Source organism: Staurois parvus, unplaced genomic scaffold (genome assembly GCF_062004578.1).
Source record: "Staurois parvus isolate SC_StPar_1 unplaced genomic scaffold, SC_StPar_1.0 ptg001428l, whole genome shotgun sequence".
NCBI lineage: Eukaryota > Metazoa > Chordata > Amphibia > Anura > Ranidae > Staurois > Staurois parvus.
The window spans coordinates 304,779-318,181 of NW_028319224.1; the positions used below are offsets into that span (position 1 = coordinate 304,779).

General features: G+C 45.5%; 1 protein-coding gene across 1 annotated transcript in view; it reads left to right on the forward strand.

Annotated features, from left to right (window-relative positions):
- The window catches only part of SLIT1 (slit guidance ligand 1), a 615,356-nt gene that overhangs the window by 118,674 nt on the left and 483,279 nt on the right, over positions 1 to 13,403 (forward strand). The window lies entirely within an intron of this gene.

The following is a 13,403-nucleotide window of genomic DNA, read 5'->3' on the forward strand; positions in this document are numbered from 1 at the left end:
GACTGTTTTATTGGCAAAAAACAAAGAGTTAGGCAGCGCTGAATATTTTATAAACCGCTCGCATGTCGCTTTAATGCTCTGTAACCGTTTTCCTAATAGACGCCAAAGAGCCGCGCAGAATTATATTAAACCGTCGCTTAAACTCTGCTATTGTTTGTCTCCGAAAAAGAAAAAAAAAACTTGTGCAGTCATATATCTTAATGTATGCTGGCGGTGTCATACGGTCGCCATCGGCTAATTAATCAGCGTCAGAACAGGAATCCGGCCCATTCCCGGGGCCACAGCATTCGGAAACCTTGCAAGCTTGCTATATCCTTGGGATCCTATTGGATGCTGGGCTAAATGGCGTGTTTTATTAACGTCTGTGTCTGACTTGGCTTTTCTGCTTTATCGCGTTTTTTTATATTCTAGGGGGTTTAGGCCGAGGTGGACCAAATATCGCAAGATTCAGAAGCCAGACCATCGATTCTGGAGGCCATTAGCCTTGTTTGTAGTAGGAACCAAAAAAAAACACTGTCTGTATGTATATATATATCGTATTTTCCGGCGTATAAGACGACCCCCTACTTTTCCTGTTAAAATGTAGTGCTTGGGCTATACTCGCCGTATAAGACTACCCCTCTTCCAACGTACACCAAATAAAAATTAAAAAACATCAGATTTGATTTCAATATGGTATGGTATTTCAGTATGGTATTCCAATGATGGGGTGCTATTCCTCCCACTGACACCAATGATGGGGCACGATTCCTCGCTATGACACCAATGATGGGGCACTATTCCTCCCACTGACACCAATGATGGGGCACTATTCCTCCCACTGATACCAATGATGGGGCACTATTCCTCCCACTGACACCAATGATGGGGCACTATTCCTCCCACAGACACCAATGATGGGGCACGATTCTTCCCACTGACACCAATGATGGGGCACTATTCCTCCCACTGACACCAATGATGGGCCACTATTCCTCCCACTGACACCAACGATGGGGCACTATTCCTCCCACTGACACCAATGATGGGGCACTATTCCTTCCACTGATACCAATGATGGGACACTATTCCTCCCACTGACACCAATGATAGTGCCCCATCATTAGTGTCAGTGTGTGAGGAATAGTGTCCCATCATTAGTGTCAGTGGGAGGAATAGTGGCCCATCATTGGTGTCAGTGGGAGGAATAGTGCCCCATCATTGGTGTCAGTGGGAAGAATCGTGCCCCATCATTGGTGTCAGTGGGAGGAATAGTGCCCCATCATTGTTGTCACTGGGAGGAATAGTGCCCCATCATTGTTGTCACTGGGAGGAATAGTGTCCCATCATTGGTGTCAGTGGGAGGAATAGCGCCCCATCATTGGTGTCAGTGGGAGGAATAGTGTCCCATCATTGGTGTCAGTGGGAGGAATAGCACCCCATCATTGGTGTCAGTGGGAGGAATAGCGCCCCATCATTGGTATCAGTGGCAGGAATTGCGCCCCATCATTGTTATCAGTGGCAGGAATAGTTCCCCATCATTGGTGTCAGTGGGAGGAATAGTGCCCCATCATTGGTGTCAGTGGGAGGAATAGTGCCCCATCATTGGTATCAGTGGGAGGAATAGTGCCCCATCGTTGGTGTCAGTGGGGGGAATAGTACCCCATCATTGGTGTCAGTGGGGGGGAGGAATAGTGCCCCATCAATGGTGTCAGTGGGAGGAATAGTGCCCCATCATTGGTATCAGTGGGAGGAATAGTGCCCCATCTTTGGTGTCAGTGGGAGGAATAGTACCCTATCATTGGTGTCAGTGGGGGGGAGGAATAGTGCCCCATCGTTGGTGTCAGTGGGAGGAATAGTGCCCCATCTTTGGTGTCAGTGGGGGGAGGAATAGTGCCCCATCGTTGGTGTCAGTGGGGGGGGGGGGAATAGTGCCCCATCGTTGGTGTCAGTGGGGGGGGAGGAATAGTGCCCCATCGTTGGTGTCAGTGGGGGAGGAATAGTGCCCCATCGTTGGTGTCAGTGGGGAGGGAGAAATAGTGCCAATAGTGTTCCAGCATGGTGCTGCTGCACACTTACCGGCTGCTCTCTCACTTGATTTTCGAGGGGCGGCTCCGCCTCCTCGCCGGTGATTGGTCGCCTGTGTGCCTTTCCTGAGCTACAGTTCTGGTGCCCATGCACCAGTGAGGAGGCGGAGCCGAGCGGCCGCGCGGACATCGAGTGGCTGAACTGAATGAAGGAGCAGCTGCGCTTCCTGGACCGGATCATCGTGGGACTGGGACCGGAGCCAGGTAAGAAACAGAAGCCCCCTGCCCACCCCTGTACTTAGTGTCTCTTCTGTTGGAAGGGGGGGAGGCGGCACCGAGCCAGAAAATACGGTATATATATTTATTTATTGGAAAAAAAATTGGCCCTGAACATCAACTGGGTAAATAATTTATAATATAGAATAATATTAAATATTATAATTTAAAATAAATATATGTACAGGTGAAACTCAAAAAATGAGAATCTGGTGCATTCATTCATTCATTTATTTCAGTGCAGCAACTTAAAAGGTGAAACTAATATATGAGACTCATTCCATGCAAAGCAAGATAGTTCAAGCCGTGATTTGTCATCATTGTGATGATTATGACTTACAGCTCATGAAAACCCCAAATCCACAATCTCAGAAAATGAGAATATTCCATGCAATCAATAAAACACGGATTGTACATAGAACAATATCGCACCTCTGAGAAGTAGAAGCTGCATATGTACTCAGTACTTGGTTTGGGCCCCTTTTGCAGCAATTACTGCCTCAATGCGGCGTGGCATGGAAGCTATCAGCCTGTGGCACTGCTGAAGTGTTATGGAAGACCAGGATGCTTCAATAGCGGCCTTCAGCTCTTCTGCATTGTTCGGTCTCATGTCTCATCTTTCTCTTGGCAATGCCCCATAGATTCTCTATGGGGTTCAGGTCAGGCGAGTTTGCTGGCCAATCAAGCACAGTAATCCCACGGTCATTGAACCAGGTTTTGGTGCTTTTGGCAGTGTGGGAGGAGCCAAGTCCTGCTGGAAAATGAAGTCAGCATCCCCATAAAGCTTGTCTGTGGAAGGAAGCATGAAGTGCTCCAAAATCTACTGGTAGACGGCTGCGGTGACCCTGGACTTAATGAAGCACAGCGGACCAACACCAGCAGATGACATGGCTCCCCAAATCAACACAGACTGTGGAAACTTCACACTGGACTTCAAGCATCTTGCAGTGTGTGCCTCTCCATTCTTCCTCCATACTCGGGGTCCTTGGGCCTCTCCATTCTTCCTCCATACTCGGGGTCCTTGGGCCTCTCCATTCTTCCTCCATACTCGGGGTCCTTGGGCCTCTCCATTCTTCCTCCATACTCTGGGTCCTTGGGCCTCTCCATTCTTCCTCCATACTCGGGGTCCTTGTGCCTCTCCATTCTTCCTCCATACTCGGGGTCCTTGTGCCTCTCCATTCTTCCTCCATACTCGGGGTCCTCGGGCCTCTCCATTCTTCCTCCATACTCGGGGTCCTTGGGCCTCTCCATTCTTCCTCCATACTCGGGGTCCTTGGGCCTCTCCATTCTTCCTCCATACTCGGGGTCCTTGGGCCTCTCCATTCTTCCTCCATACTCGGGGTCCTTGGGCCTCTCCATTCTTCCTCCATACTCGGGGTCCTTGTGCCTCTCCATTCTTCCTCCATACTCGGGGTCCTTGTGCCTCTCCATTCTTCCTCCATACTCGGGGTCCTCGGGCCTCTCCATTCTTCCTCCATACTCGGGGTCCTTGGGCCTCTCCATTCTTCCTCCATACTCGGGGTCCTTGGGCCTCTCCATTCTTCCTCCATACTCGGGGTCCTTGGGCCTCTCCATTCTTCCTCCATACTCGGGGTCCTTGGGCCTCTCCATTCTTCCTCCATACTCGGGGTCCTTGTGCCTCTCCATTCTTCCTCCATACTCGGGGTCCTTGGGCCTCTCCATTCTTCCTCCATACTCGGGGTCCTTGGGCCTCTCCATTCTTCCTCCATACTCTGGGTCCTTGGGCCTCTCCATTCTTCCTCCATACTCGGGGTCCTTGTGCCTCTCCATTCTTCCTCCATACTCGGGGTCCTTGTGCCTCTCCATTCTTCCTCCATACTCGGGGTCCTCGGGCCTCTCCATTCTTCCTCCATACTCGGGGTCCTTGGGCCTCTCCATTCTTCCTCCATACTCGGGGTCCTTGGGCCTCTCCATTCTTCCTCCATACTCGGGGTCCTTGGGCCTCTCCATTCTTCCTCCATACTCGGGGTCCTTGGGCCTCTCCATTCTTCCTCCATACTCGGGGTCCTTGTGCCTCTCCATTCTTCCTCCATACTCGGGGTCCTTGTGCCTCTCCATTCTTCCTCCATACTCGGGGTCCTCGGGCCTCTCCATTCTTCCTCCATATTTGGGGTCCTTGGGCCTCTCCATTCTTCCTCCATACTCGGGGTCCTTGGTTTCCAAATGAGATGCAAAAGTTGCTCTCATCAGAAAAGAGGACTTTGGACCACTGAGCAGCAGACCAGGTCTGTTTTTCTTTAGCCCAGGTAAGACGCTTCTGACATTGTTTGTTGTTCAGGAGCGGCTTGACAAGAGGAATACGACATTTGAAGCCCATGTCCAGGATCCGTCTGTGTGTGGTGGCTCTTGATGCACTGACTCCAGCCTCAGTCCACTCCTTGTGAAAGTCCCCAACAATGAATGGCCTTTTCCTGACAATCCTCTCCAGGTTGCGGTCATCCCTGCTGCTTGTGCACCTTTTTATTCCACATACCTTTCTATTAATGTGCTTTGATACAGCACTTTGGGAAAGTCCAACTTCTTTTGCAATTCCCTTTTGAGGCTTTCCCTCCTTATGGAGGGTGTCAGTGATGGTGTCAGGTCAGCAGTCTTTCCCATGATTGTGATTCCTACTGAACCAGACTGAGAGACCATTTAAAGGCTCAGGAACCCTTTGCAGGTGTTATGGCTGAATGAGCTGATTAGAGTGGGACACTTTGAGCCGAGATTATTCCACCTTTTCACAATATTCTCATTTTCTGAGATTGTGGATTTGGGGTTTTCATGAGCTGTAAGCCATAATCATCACAATGATGACAAATCACGGCTTGAACTATCTTGCTTTGCATGGAATGAGTCTCATATATTAGTGTCACCTTTTAAGTTGCTGCACTGAAATAAATGAACTTTTGCACCATATTCTAATTTTTCGAGTTTCACCTGTATGTGTGTATATATATATATATATATATATATTATATATATTATATATATATTATATAATACATGATCTAAAATACATTAATTATAATATTATGTATATATATATATATATATACATATAATAATATAATAATAATAATGGGATATATATACACACATATATTATTTATTTAAAATATAAAAATAGAAACATTTCCCCCATTTTCCCTGGACAGCAAGTAGGTAAATAATTTATAATATAAAGTAATAATAAAGATATACCAAAAAAACCCAAACAAATATATATTATATATATATGTATTCTAAAATAAAATAATATTAATAACAATTCTTCTTCTTATTATTTAAGAAGTGAGACATCAGGGGTCTATTTAGATCTCTGATATTTCACCAAAACCCCCCCAACAGGGCTGTTAACAATGTGTCTCTCATTCTGCACTTCAAAATTTGGGAGGTACTCAACATCAGAGTCATCCCCTTATGTTAGTGTACACCCCTGACATCAGAGTCCTCCCCCTTACATCAGAGTCCTCCCCTTTCATCAGAATCCCCCCTACATCAGAGTCCTTCCCTTACATCAGTGCTCCCATCAGAGTACTCCTTACATCAGAGTCCCCCATAAATCAGAGTCTTCCTCTTACATCAGAGTTCCCCCTAAATCAGAGTCCTCCCTTTTCATCAGAATCCCCCCTACATCAGAGTTCTCCTCTTACATCAGTGTCCCCATCAGCGTACTCCTTACATCAGGGACCCCATTAGACCACCCTCCCCTTATATCAGTCCTATCAGAACCCATAACAGAACAAGTAGAAAACATAAAAAGTGATCCTTATCCATTGTTGTCCTTATCCTTGATTTCTCCTTGCCATGATTTTTTTTTATAAAACTTCACATAAAGTTTCCAATAGATTTTATAGGGCTGATTATTGTGCAGGCACAATCTGACCAATCACAGCACAGATGACAACGCTCTATCTAGCTGGACTAACACAAAGCATATAGCACAGGGGTGTCAAACTCCATTTCATCATTGACGCCGTATCAGCATTATGGTTGCCCTGAAAGGGCCGGTTGTATCTGTAAGACTAGGTGTCCAGAGTCCCCCCCCCCCCATTACATCAGATGTCAAGAATCTGACACCCTCCTTAACATCGCCGTGCACCTCTTTGGGGGCAGAGCTGGAAAGCAGAAAGCGCAGGGTCTGGAGGAGGACCAGAGGAGGATTGGAGACCATTACCAGAGTCTAATGAATGCTGAGACCGGGGGAGGCAGAGATGAGGGGGTGCTGCAGCTGCACTGAGAGGTGCAGGATTTGGCAGAGGAGTTCTATTCTCCTCTCTGCTGCTGACTGCTGAGACAAGGTGGGGGCGGAGACAAGGGGGGTACCTGCAGGAGAGGTGAAGGGCCACCTGAAAAAATATTTATTTTTTAAATTATATATAAAAAAAACTAAAATATCAGATTACAACCTTTATATATATAAAAAAAATTGTTCAATGAAATGATCATTTCTCCGTGGATAGTTGAGTTGCAGACGTCAGGAAGAGAAGCAGCTGTCAGCGTCAAAATAACCGCGTACCAAAATGATCCTTTTATCCTCGTTTTCGGCTTGACTGGTCCAAATTACAAATCATCTGAAAGAAGAGAGAGCCGGTAACATAATAGCGCTCATATTTGCTGCCCGGAGGCACACAGAAGTTTTGGTGACGTGGGAACAAGAAAGGGTTGTAGCTGTTTATCTGAAATGTAATGATGTCAGTCATGGAGGAAGGATCCTTCGATACAAAGTTACCATTCCGCAAACCATTGTTAGAAACATGATAAATATTGTTTTTTTTTCTTTTTCAGTGTTAACTTCTTTGTATTTATTTCAGGTACTTATATAGCGGCATCAATTTACGCAGCGCTTTACATATATATTGTACATTCACATCAGTCCCTGACCCTCAAGGGGTGTACAATCTAAGGTCCATATATATATATATTCATTCACAATGCCGCCCCAAACTACATAACTGACCTGATACCCAAATACTACCCTACCCATGCCCTCCACTCCTCACAGGACCTCCTACTCTCTAGCTCCCTGGTCTCCTCCTCCCACGCCCGATTGCAGGACTTCTCCAGGACTTCCCTCATCCTCTGGAACTCCGTACCCCAATCCATCAGACTGTCACCTACCCTCCTCACCTTCAGGCGCACCCTGAAAACCCTCCTCTTCAGGGAAGCCTACCCCACCCTCACCTAACACCCGACCTCACCTAACAACTAACCTCCTCCACTTCTCCCACCACTCCATCCCCCACAGCCACCTCCTCCTGTGCCACCTCCCCTCCCTCCTAGATTGTAAGCTCGAAAGAGCAGGGCCCTCGATCCCCTCGTGTATTGTATTGTTACTGTATTGTCTCATGTTATGTCCCCCACTATAATGTACAGCGCTGAGCATACCCTTTGGCGCTATATAAATCCTGTATAATAATAATTATATATATATTGTACATTCACATCAGTCCCTGACCCTCAATGGGCGTATAATCTAAGGTCCCTATATATATACAGTGCAGGAAATGCGTATTTGCTCCCCTGCTAATCTTGAATGTTCGCCCCTCACACAAAAATGATCGGTCTAACAATGGAATGTTCGCCCCTCACACAGAAATGATCGGTCTAACAATGGAATGTTCGCCCCTCACACAGAAATGATCGGTCTAACAATGGAATGTTCGGTGTAACACTGAGAGACAGAATACAACAACAAATTCAGCAGAAATGCGTCTAACAAATGATGACGGATCTGCATGTTCATGAGGGAAAGAAGGATTTGATCCCCTTCACAAAACATGACTTAGTACTTGGTGAGGGGACCCTGATGTGATTACAAGACTTGATGATGGGGGGAATATGATGTGATAGTGGGGAGACTCTAGTGTGAAGAGGTAGCTTTCATGTGATGGTGGGACCTCCAGTGTTAAGGGTTGGGGGGGGGGATTCTGATGTGATGGTAAAACCTTGGATGTGGGGGGCTATGATGTGGCGGGAGGATTTCTGTGAAGGGGCTCTGATGTGATGAGGGGACCTCTGTTGTCATGGTGGGATTCCATCAGAGTACCCCCTTACATAAAGGTTCCCCATCAGATTCCCTCCTGCATTATGGTCCCCATCAGAGTGCCCACTTACATCAGGGTCCCCGTCAAAGTGCCCCCTTACATCAGGATCCCCAATCTGAGTGCTCCCTATATCAGGATTCCCATCTGAGTTCCCCCTTACATCAGAGTCCCCATAATAGTGCCCCCTTACATCAGGGTCCCTGTCAGAGTACCCCCTTACATCAGGGTCCCTGTCAGAGTGCCCCCTTACATCAGGATCCCCAATCTGAGTGCTCCCTATCTCAGAGTCCAAATCTGAGTGCCCCCCTACATCAGAATCCCCATCAGAGTGCCCCCTTACATCAGGGTCCCTGTCAGAGTGCCCTTTTCATCTCCATCTCCATCAGAGTGCTCCCTACATCAGAGTTCCCATTAAAGTGCTCCTTACATCAGGGTCCCCATCAGAGTGCTCCTTACATCAGTGTCCCTATCAGAGTGTCCCTTTACCTCAGGGTTTCCATCAGGGTGCCCCCTTACATCCAGGTCCCTGTCAGAGTGCCCTTTTACATCAGGTTTCTCATCAGAGTGCCCCCTTACATCAGGGTTCCCATAAGAGTGCCCCCTTACATCAGGGTTCCCATCAGAGTGCCCCCTTACATCAGGGTTTCCATCAGAGTGCCCCCTTACATCCAGGTCCCTGTCAGAGTGTCCTCTTACATCAGGGTCCTCATCAGAGTGCTCCTTACATCAGGGTACCCATCAAAGTGCCCCAAGTGTCCCCATCAGAGTGCCCCCTTACATTTGAGTCCCCCTTACATCAGAGTCCTTCCTTACTTTTCAGAGCTCCCTTACATCAGAGTTCCCATCATAGTCCCTCTTACATCGAAGTCCCGCTTATATGAGATCTCGTTCCCCTACATTGGAGTTCCCCATACATAAGACTACCCCTTACATGCGAGTTCCCCTTACATGAGAGTATCCTTTACATCTGAATAATAAATCAATTTAAAAGAAATAAAATAAAAAGTCAATAAATAAATACACTTTTATCATTTGTGTCATTGTCAGTGTTGGTGTCAGTTTGTTAGGCAGGATAGATAAATAAAAACAAACGCACTGTTGTTTCTAGGCTCTGCTACAATTAACAAACATAAAAATAAATAAAGCAACACATTAAAAGTCAATAATTCGAAACACAACAGATGCAAACAATAAACAACGCACGCATAGATGGTATCTCAGTAAATAGGAGTAGGAGAATTTATTTTTTTTCCTTGATGGTAGGTCATGGAAATAGAAATTTACAGAAAAATTAAAAAAAATTTTCTTTGGTATTAAAAAAAAAAATCTGGAAATATCCTTTAACATTTACCTAATTTGTGCAGAAAAAAAGTATAATTTTAAGTTTTCTACTTCACATAGATTTAAAGGGTGCTGTGACTCAAAAAATAAAATAGAGAAAATCTGGTCTGGAACTGATTATGATGTGATAGTGGGGGGACTCTAGTGTGAAGAGGTAGCTTTCATGTGATGGTTGGACCTCCAGTGTTAAGGGTTGGGGGGGGGGGATTCTGATGTGATGGTGAAACCTTTGATGTGGGGGCTATGATGTTGTGCGAGGATCTTTAATGTGAAGGGGGCTCTGATGTGATAAGGGGACCTCTGTTGTCATGGTGGGACTCCATCAGAGTATCCCCTTACATCAAGGTTCCCCATCAGATTCCCTCCTGCATCAGGGTCCCCATCAGAGTGCCCACTTACATCAGGGTCCCTGTCAAAGTGCCCCCTTACATCAGGATCCCCAATCTGAGTGCTCCCTATATCAAGGTTCCCATCTGAGTGCCCCCTTACGTCAGAGCCCCCATCATAGTGCCCCCTTAAATCAGGGTCCCTATCAGAGTACCCCCTTATATCAAAAAATATTATATTAAAAATAAATAAAGCAACACATTAAAAGTCAATAATTCGAAACACAACAGATGCAAACAATAAACAACGCACGCATAGATGGTATCTCAGTAAATAGGAGTAGGAGAATTTATTTTTTTTCCTTGATGGTAGGTCATGGAAATAGTCAGAAATTTACAGAAAATTTTTTAAAAATTTTCTTTGGTATAAAAAAAAAAAAATCTGGAAATATCCTTTAACATTTACCTAATTTGTGCAGAAAAAAAGTATAACTTTAAGTTTTCTACTTCACATAGATTTAAAGGGTGCTGTGACTCAAAAAAAAAATAATTGAGAAAATCTGGTCTGGAACCTTCGATTTGAACTGATTACTGAGCGATGGCAACATTTATTAAAAAAATAAAAAACAAAATAAATGTTCCTAATTGTTTTAATCTTCTCCCCAGCTCTGGGATCTTGCCGTCTCTGTGTCGGGCTCGTTTGAACCTACAGAACCCCTTTTCCCCAGCACACTTTCTTGGCTGGCCTAATGCAGGCCATAGACGGGTCGAAAATCTGCCTTTTTGTAAAAAAAAACCCTGAAAAATCGGTTGTTCAATCGACCGACGTTACCACCAACGGTAAAAAAATCGGACGATTTCCGTCCCGTATACGGCCCGCATTTTTACTTCTGTCCCTGCAGAGAGCTCCGCTATTATATTTGACATGAAAAAGTATTGCGATTGCAACAATGTATCTATTTGTATCCATTTTGGATACAGATGTTTTTATTCGGATAAAATTGATACATTGTTGCAACCACAAGACTTTTCATATAAAATATAATAGCGGACTGGAATTCTTCTTCTTTTTCTTCTTCTTTTTCTTCTTCTTCATTTTCTTCTTTTTCTTCTTATTCTTCTTTTTCTTCTTATTCTTCTTCTTTTTCTGCTTCTTCTTCTTCTTTTTGTTCTCCTTCTTCTTTTCTTCTTCTTGCAGGTCACGGCTCATGCGCAGATTTTTTATCGGTAAAACGATCGGCCAATTTGCCCATCATTGCCGGGAAAATTGGCCGATCGTCAAAATCGGCCGCAAATTTTCCAACTTTACCGATAAAAAAAATGTGCCAAAACCCCAAAAAACGGCCGACCAATTAACCCACTAACGGTGCGAAAATGTCTTCTTTTTTCGGCCATAAAAAGGGGCGATTTTCAATGCGTCTATGGCTTGCATTAGTCTTTTGGCGCAAACACTTTGGTGGACCAGTGTGTGGAGTTGACGATCCCCTCTATAAATGGATGGGGACAAGGTGAAAGTTTGTAACTTGGGAGTAGGGGGGGGGGGGGACGACACACATCATTAAGGATGCTTCCTCTGGTTTTGTCTGAGGGATAAAGAGACAAGAAAAGTGATGAAATGATTTGAAGCCACCATGGAAGAGCTTGGCGTCTGAGGCGGTTGTTCCCATGGTAACTCAAAGAGCTTAATTTGGATTCTCGACACCGGTCAGTGACTTTGTGGTGATTAGTTGGCTTGCCTTGGGGAATTTGCCTTTTTTATTCTGTAGTTTTGTTGTTCTTTGGTCTTTTTTTTTCTTCACGTAGATGTGAAAGTGATATTGTGTGGAGCACAAAAAGGCTGCTGATGGCTGAGTAAACAGATGCCCTGGAATTGAATAATTAGAAGACATAGACTGGCTCATCTCATGTATTAAAGAGAACCTGAATGGTGGAAGCTTTCCTCCAAATTAGCAGAGGGCACAGGACTGGTCATCAGGATTTTCTATAGGCTCCCTACAGCCGACCTTTTCCCCCAATGCTGTCTCTGTGTGGAGACACCCATCTTGATGGAGGAGCAGGGCTTTGCTTCCTGGTACAAGCTGGTCCCCCAATAAATGGTGGAGTGATGACTGGAGGAGCCATATTCATGAAGCTTCAGGAGAGGTTCAGAAAGCACATATAATTTTGTAAAAAAAAGCATGGAGATTCTTGCATTGTAGATATTCAGGTACACTTTCCCCTCCAGCAAGGAAAACACTGATCTTCATTGGGATGGCATGACCAAATATCACTCCAGATCTCATGAGGAAGCAGTGCCTTAGATGATCTCACACCGAACAGCTATGTGGCTGTAGGCACATGAGTGCACTGCTGGCTTTCAGGAGAACTTCAAGACAAAGGGTAGGTTTTCCAAGGTATTGCTTAGGCATAATTAACATTTCTGGAGACAGTCTTCTCTATAAGGTAGCAAATCTCCACTTTTTGAGTCCAGGCCCATAAACATTAGATTGGCCTTTTTTAACCAGGGTTCTGTGGAACCCAAGGGTTCCTTCAAAGGTTGCCACAGGTTTCTGCCTCTCAGATATGTAACCACTGACACCAATAATTTTTTTCAGCTTTATGTAAGAGGGATTATTCCCACAGACCCCCAATGTAAGGAGCATTCTTCCCACTGACCACCAATGTAAGGGACATTCTTCCCACTGACCTCCAATGTAAGGGACATTCTTCCCACTGACCACCAATGTAAGGGACATTCTTCCCACTGACCACCAATGTAAGGGACATTCTTCCCACTGACCCTCAATGTAAGGGACATTCTTCCCACTGATCACCAATGTAAGGGACATTCTTCCCACTGACCTCCAATGTAAGGAGCATTCTTCCCACTGACCACCAATGTAAGGAGCATTCTTCCCACTGACCCTCAATGTAAGGGACATTCTTCCCACTGATCACCAATGTAAGGGACATTCTTCCCACTGACCTCCAATGTAAGGGACATTCTTCCCACTGACCCCCAATGTAAGGGAGACATTCTTCCCACTGATCACCAATGTAAGGGACATTCTTCCCACTGATCACCAATGTAAGGGGCATTCTTCCCACTGACCACCAATGTAAGGGAGACATTCTTCCCACTGACCCCCAATGTAAGGGACATTCTTCCCACTGACCCCCAATGTAAGGGACATTCTTCCCACTGACCCCCAATGTAAGGGACATTCTTCCCACTGACCCCCAATGTAAGGGACATTCTTCCCACTGACCACCAATGTAAGGGACATTCTTCCCACTGATCCCCCAATGTAAGGGACATTCTTCCCACTGATCACCAATGTAAGAGGCATTCTTCTCACTGACCACCAATGTAAGGGACATTCTTCCCACTGACCCCCAATGTAAGGGACATTCTTCCCACTGAT